The sequence below is a fragment of the Haemaphysalis longicornis genome, unplaced genomic scaffold (assembly GCF_048455015.1).
Source record: "Haemaphysalis longicornis isolate Haplotype H1 unplaced genomic scaffold, Haemaphysalis longicornis Haplotype H1 scaffold_2, whole genome shotgun sequence".
NCBI lineage: Eukaryota > Metazoa > Arthropoda > Arachnida > Ixodida > Ixodidae > Haemaphysalis > Haemaphysalis longicornis.
Genome location: NW_027526295.1, coordinates 42,755,734 through 42,762,950, shown reverse-complemented (window position 1 = coordinate 42,762,950; position 7,217 = coordinate 42,755,734).

The following is a 7,217-nucleotide window of genomic DNA, read 5'->3' as shown; positions in this document are numbered from 1 at the left end:
CGCAAGTGAAGGCAGAAGCCCCACCGCACATAGTGAGCTCCGTCTGGAACTTCTACCTAGCCTGATAATTTTAGTTAGATTTTGTTTCGACGGTAGGCCATATTTGGCCCCTCGCACCAATTTGAGCCCTCCGAGAAGGCGTTGTTGCACTGTCCCTTTCAAGTTTCCGACCTTCTATTGCTCCATTTGTCAATTTCTGCTCTTAAGGCTGACCAGTCCTTCTTTTCTTCTGTCCCCTATTTTACCCTCTCCCAATATCATTTGCCTTTGTGCTATAGAGAACAACCGGTTTGCATGTTTTCATTTATGTTGGTTACATTGCTCACAAAACCGGAGGGTGGAAAACAAAAACTTTCCCGAACTAGTGTTTGATGTGCTCGCCATTATTTTAGTCTTGTGTTGCCTTGAGGAAGCTTTGTCCACTGATCAAATCTGTCTGAATGTTCAAATCCTCGTTAGGGTTTCTACAGCTGTTGTATGAAGGTTTCGACATATTGGTAGTATTTCAGGACACCTTCACCTGCTTTATGTCTGTACATACCAAGCACACACACCTACTTTTAAAGCAAAGCTTTCTACCTCTACCCCCGAAGGGTTCTTTCGCGACCGTTGGTGTCACCAGAAAACTCCAGCTAACAAATAAAAGAATTTACGGGCACCGCCGGGAATCGAACCTGGAACTAACAGACTAACAAAGCGAAAGCCCATTAGTTTACCGATTTAGCTACGAGCCCACACGAACACGAGAAGACAAATGGTGTACTGACCTAGCACATCTACGGGTTTACCCCCTGCCTTCTCGCTGAATGCCACGTGAAAGCGTCGCACGAGCACTCACGGCCGTATAGCGGCCCTGTGCGCACCTTGCTCATGTGCTAAGAGTTACAAAATTAAAGGAAGCTCACACCAATCCATGGAATCTCACTTTTAGTACGCCAATGCGCTAAAGCCTGTGGCCTCCAGCGTTCACGTAAAAAATCACAGCTCCTTGTCGTCCGCCCTCACGCCAAATCAAGGAATACATTAAAACAGTCCTTGATGACCAGGCCATGACTCCAAACCCCAGCATCAAGATCCTGGGCCTACATTTCCAGGCCAACACCAAGGGTGACGTCTCCTTGCACCGCCTCAAAAACAATATTAATCTAATCATAGACATGATCAGGCGAGTTGCCACCAAGAAGCGAGGCCTAAAAGAATCCGGTACCTTTCGATTAATTGAAGCTTTTGTCTTCTCGAGAGTTACTTACGACAAACCCCTATCTTCTTCTCGACGAGGAAGACATAGAGATGCTCTATATAATGATTAGAAAGGCGGTTGAGCAGGCCATTGGTCTTCTCATGAGTGCGTCCACACTGAGGCTGCTTAGCACGGGCTCCACAGCACGGTGGAAGAGCTGATAGAAGGCCATCTTTCTAACCAGAAGGTCCGACTCAGAACTGCCGTGGGTAACCGCATGCTTCACCAGATTGGCTGGGCAGCCCAGAATGTCACTCCGCTTGACGTACTCCCAGACTATTGGCGACTAAAACTAAAGATGCTCCCTTTGCTTAGAAATATGAACCCCTAACATGACGAGGGTCAACGAAAAGCACGGGGTCAAGCGCTAAACACCACCCTCGGTGCGGCTCATGCAGTTATCTACGCAGACTTCTCCAAAGATCGAGGACAGCAACACGCCATCATCGTGGCTACCACCAGAACCAACCTCCTTGCGTGTACCTCGCTTAGGACCCAAATAATGACGGCAGCAGAAGAGGCAGCCATCACCTTGGCTCTCACTCAACCAGGGGTTCGGAGGGTAGTCACCGATTCCCAGCAAGCCTACTGGAATTACCAGTCGGGTTGGGTGTCCTGACCTGCACTGTGCGTGCTAAAAAACCACTCCCCAAACAGTTCCATTCAGCTCATCTGGACACCACCTCACGCTTCAATGGAGGGCAACAAATACGCCCACCCAACAAGCCTGCGCTTTTACCTCCCGGGCTATGGAGCTGCACGAGGACAGTCACCCGCTTGTCACGTCCAGGGAGATAATCCAGCATTATCGCCTTCTGAAACAGACCGTACCTCCGCCTTACCCTGACCTTTCCGTCTTGTCGCCTCCGTCCGCGGTGCAGAGACGGAGAAGTCAGATCGTCAGATGGAGCTTACTTTGATTTTATAAAAAAAGTTTCCACTGTTGTGCTATACCAATACAACTCAACCAAACACCGTTCATGCATCATGCATTGATTTAACCTTGCCAAGAATACCTCTTTGAAGTAATAAATGGTGTGGTTAAGTGCATTTCACTTCTCTCTGGTTTTACTATTTGTAGAGCGATGTGAGTGATTTTAAGTGACGTCGCATGAGTAATCGTTATGGGGGCCGTTTACAGCTTTGCTTTCCAACCACATTCACGGGGTGGATTGGCGCGATTTTTTTTAGGAAACCAAATATCAGCAGCATCAACCCAGAAAACTACAGTTAGTTTCGGGATGCCTGATTAAGGGACACATTGCCTCGGTGAGACATATACAAAGTGTGAAAGAAAACTTCATCCGACATGAGTGATTTAGCAGAAGAGAAATCAGGTGTTGCTGGATGTACTTTTGAGAGGAGACAGTCGGTGAAAGGGAAGTCATGTGTCGAAATAGCTCTTTTCAGTGAGGAAAGGGGGTGGGGAGCGGAAGGCACTGCATAGTCACACCACAGGACCTCTGGTGAGGCTTTGGGAGACATCATCATGAAGGCACGTACGACAGTACATGACTAGTATGTTATCGCAGTATGACATGCACAGGCAGGGTGATATAAAAAAACACATCCAAGAGCCCCGCTTGCAAGAATATGAGCCTAAAGTTCATAACCCACAGATGTCCACTTTGTAAGCCGCTTACTTCCCTCAAGAACATTTGTCGCAAGCACTGCTCTTGGACGTGTTAATTTTTTTTATCACACTATCTGGGCGTGTAGTGATAAGAACACTGGACTTCACGTACCACCCATGTCCTTAATAATGTCTCCCGAAGCATCACTTGAAGTACTGCAGCATCACAATCTAGCACGGCCCCACCCTCCCCCACGCCTTTTCTGAAATGCAAAAAAAGATATTGACACATGGCTTCCCTTTCCCCAATTGGCTCCTCTGAAAAGCACCTGCAGCAACACCTGGTTGGTCTTTTGCTAACGCGCTCTTGTGAAATCAACTTTCCTCTCACACACTGCTTCTCTCTCGCCAACCGTCTTAGGCCTGCCAAAGATCACCGTTGTTGCTCGGGTTGAGGCTGCTCCTCCTGATTTGTCTCCTGTTTGCTCCCTATCTTGTAATCTCCATCATTTCATATGTAGTGCATGAGTCGGTACAACATGACGGGCATCTATGTAACGTGGAGGAAAGATGAAAAATACAAATATTGTGTTTTTTTAGAAATAAAAAGTAATTACAATCCCAAAAGATGGATTTACTCTCTCCAACCTGATCAGTTAAAAAATTTGGTACGATTAGCTTTGTAACTAACCATGACAACGCACAATGCTGCTGAGTATCCCAAAATACACTGTATATCAAATAACTGCACAAGTTTTTCTATAAGAAAAAGTAGATGAAAGTTGAATGAAATACAAAGCTTGTAGTTACAGTGGTACTATCATTCATAAGAATTTGCTTATAACAATGGGTTGTAAATGTTTGGAATTTCATCCAAAGCATAGTGAAATCAAGTACACGAAATAATTTCTTGCAAACTGCTGCATTACGTGTTCCTAGTCAGTCTCTACAATGAACTCAAAACTTCCTAGCTATATTCACTCTTAAAAAGTTAATTAGTTTTATTACCATTTAAGAATTTGCTTATAACAATGGGTTGTAAATGTTTGGAATTTCATCCAAAGCATAGTGAAATCAACTACACGAAATAATTTCTTGCAAACTGCTGCATTACGTGTTCCTAGTCAGCCTCTAATATGAACTCAAAACTTTCTAGCTATATTCACTCTTAAAAAGTTAATTAGTTTTATTACCATTTAAGAAGCATAAATGGCACATGATAGCTTATGCTACCATTTATTTGTCATGTTGCTGAATATTTCACATTAGGGTCATTCCAAGCGAAACGTCCCAACTAAATTCATTGAAACTTTTTTCTCCGTTGTCTGAGGGCTCCTTAAAATTTCTGCAAACGTGCACAATGTGGTTGTAGAAACATTTTAAATAAAGAACGAAACTATGTAGCAAGACAAATATTTTAGAACACTCCGCTTGAATTGTCGTTTGATGTGGGACCATGACTCAAGCCGTGTAAGAATTTTTGGTGTTGTATTAGCGAAACAAAAATGCAAGAAAAGGCGCGTTTTCAGAAATTTTTTACAAAGGCACCACAAAACCTTGGGCCGCAATATTCCCACCGTGCGTTGATATGGTCCTTCTGTGTGTACTAAAATAACTTAGGTTGATTAAAGAGTGTACTTTTTAGACAAACCGTTTACAAAGATGCAACAAAATGCGGTTTTGCCAAAATTCAGACCTAAAAAAGCACCAAGGCCCTCGAGGTGAAATTACTTGAGATAGCTCATTCACGCATCAGCACTTCAGCTTTTAATTTAGACAATTTCTTTTAAGTAAATTTTGTTGTCTCCAGAGATCTTTTGAAGATCGCATTCAAACCCGAAAGGACCTGTATGCCTAGGCTGATAACGTCAAAGTAATAACAATAATCTGGGTTTCAAACTCAAAACTAAAAGAAACAAGGGCACAACGTGGTTCACAATTCGTAATGGCAATACCAGCCAAAGGAGCGCAACAATTACATCACTTCGGAGAAGCTACAGTGTCAACACTTCGTGTTGCCATTGTGTCCTACTCAACTTCCTCAAAAATTCACGTAAAAAATTGAACTAGGCAGCTTTCTTTGATGCTGACTATTCAACTGGTAAAGCACTTTACATCTGTCGGTAAAAAAAATTAAAGGCCAAATAAACAAGTGGCAAGAAATTTTATGTTTGCAGGGAGAGGTATTCCGCGGTGAATTTCTCTGGGCCAGGTAAAGTGCAGTGGGCAGGGAACAATGACTCTGTGATGCTCCTCTCTTCATCAGACAGAGGCGCGTTAATCTCGCTGATAACTACAAAACACTCGCTGTGCTTCTGTGAGTGTGCGAAAACCAAAATATAACAAGTGGTGAACTATTGTTTGCCGTTTACGGTGTGTTTTTTGTAATGTCAAGCGACACAAACTATCTTCAATTAGCAGAGAGCCAGGTGTGCACATGCGTGCCACAAAAAACACCGGTGGCACGGACGCGTTCCGAGTTGGGGACACAGTTCCACAGAGGACACAAGTGTGCCTCATCGTGAACTTCAAAATTTTTTTTCTCGCCCCAAGCAAAATTTATTTGAAAGAAATTTTCTGAATTAGAAGCTAAAGGGCTGATGCATATAATGAGTCATCTCATGTAATTTCACCTCAAGGACCTTGGTGCTTTTTAGGCCTTAAGTACGGCAAAAAGCATTTTTTTTACATTTTCGTAAGCGCTCTACCTGAAAAACACGCCCTTTATTTCACTTCACTTATTTTTAGTAGACACTCAAGGACAATATCAACGCACGATCGGAATATTCTGACTCTAGCGTTATGATGCCTTTGCGAAAAAGTCCTGAAAAAGTTGCATTTCTTGCGTTATTACTTCGCTCATACCACGCCAAAATTGCATACATGGCTTCAGTCATGGTCCAACATCAAAGAAAAATACAAGCGGAATGTTCTAAAATATTTGTCATTCTACATAGTTTCACTCTTTATTTAAAATTTATTATCTGCAACCACATTTTCGGCGTCTGCAGAAACTGAATAGAATAGAATCGAAAGAACTGTGATACGCAGAGACCTTCCAAAAGTTTTGTAAGTGGGTGTAAAGGCTATATCTTCTTATTATAATAATTTTTATTATTATTATACTCTGAAAATACCCCCCCCCCCCAAAATTCAAGGGCTACCTCAAAAACTATTTGTGTAAGGGATAGTTTCTATAAACCGTTATCTTGAAAAGGAAACGAAAGCAATTTGAGTTGTATATAGCCCAAGTATCGTCTTTTCTTTTTGAATTTTTTGGTTGTAGACAAGAAAGAGTAGCGGAACGTGAACAGAACCCCTACAGAGCATCTTGCGCCCTCTATAATATTTGTATACGCTTTAAAATCTAAGCAATTGCCCAGTTAGGCATTCTATAAAATCGTGCCCTTCCGTAGCGTGCGCTTTTGACGCCGTGCTGTTTCGTCGCGTGCTGTTTTGTCGCATGCCTTTTTGACGCCGTGCTGTTATGCCGGTGCTCTTCTGTCGCGTGCCCTTTCGTCGTGTGCTGTTTTGACGGCGCCCCTCGAATCCCACCTGGCGGGCATTTTTTCTCCGCTTTCTTTTTTTCCGAATTCTTTATCTGTATATATGACCTACCACAACCTGCTCTTTGGTTTCCGAGGTTTTCTTGACTGCCAACCCTTATTTCTGTGTTATCTCCACGAGCCCCTCATTTCCTATTCTGATTCGCTACTTGCACAGCGAGGGAATCTGTTCTCGCAGTCTTGGTGCCATGAGGAGCTTAGGGGGTTCAACGCTGGTTGACCGCTTTCGACATGTCGTAGACACTCGAGTCACGGCCCGAAGATTAAAAAGAAGGTCTCCTTCTCCCCAAGAAGTCAGAGTGGCGCTGGCTACCACCCCAAGCACAGGAATAAATTACATTGACATAAATACCCCAGAATGCGGAGGGCAAAATAGCCCCGCCGGTAGCATAGTGGTCATCACACCAGACCGGTATTCTGGAGGTCGTAGGTTCGGATCCCACCTGGTGGGCATTTTTTCTCCGCTTTCTTTCTTTCTTTCTTTCCAAATTCTTTATCTGTTTAAATGACCTACCACATCCTCCTCTTTGATTTCCGAGGTTTTCTTGACTGCCAACCCTTATTTCTGTGTTATTTCTATGAGCCCCTCATTTCCTATTCTGATTTGCTACATGATAGCGAGGGACTCTATTCTGGCAGTCTTGGTGCCATGAGGAGCTTAAGAGGGTTCAACGCTAGTTGACCACTCTCGACATGTCGTAGACACTCATGTCACGGCGCGGGGAATAAAAAGAAGGTCTCCTTCACCCGGAGAAGTCGGAATGGCGCTGGCTACCACCCCCAAGCACAGGAAAAAATTACATTGACATAAATACCACAGAAGCTGAGGGGAAAATCG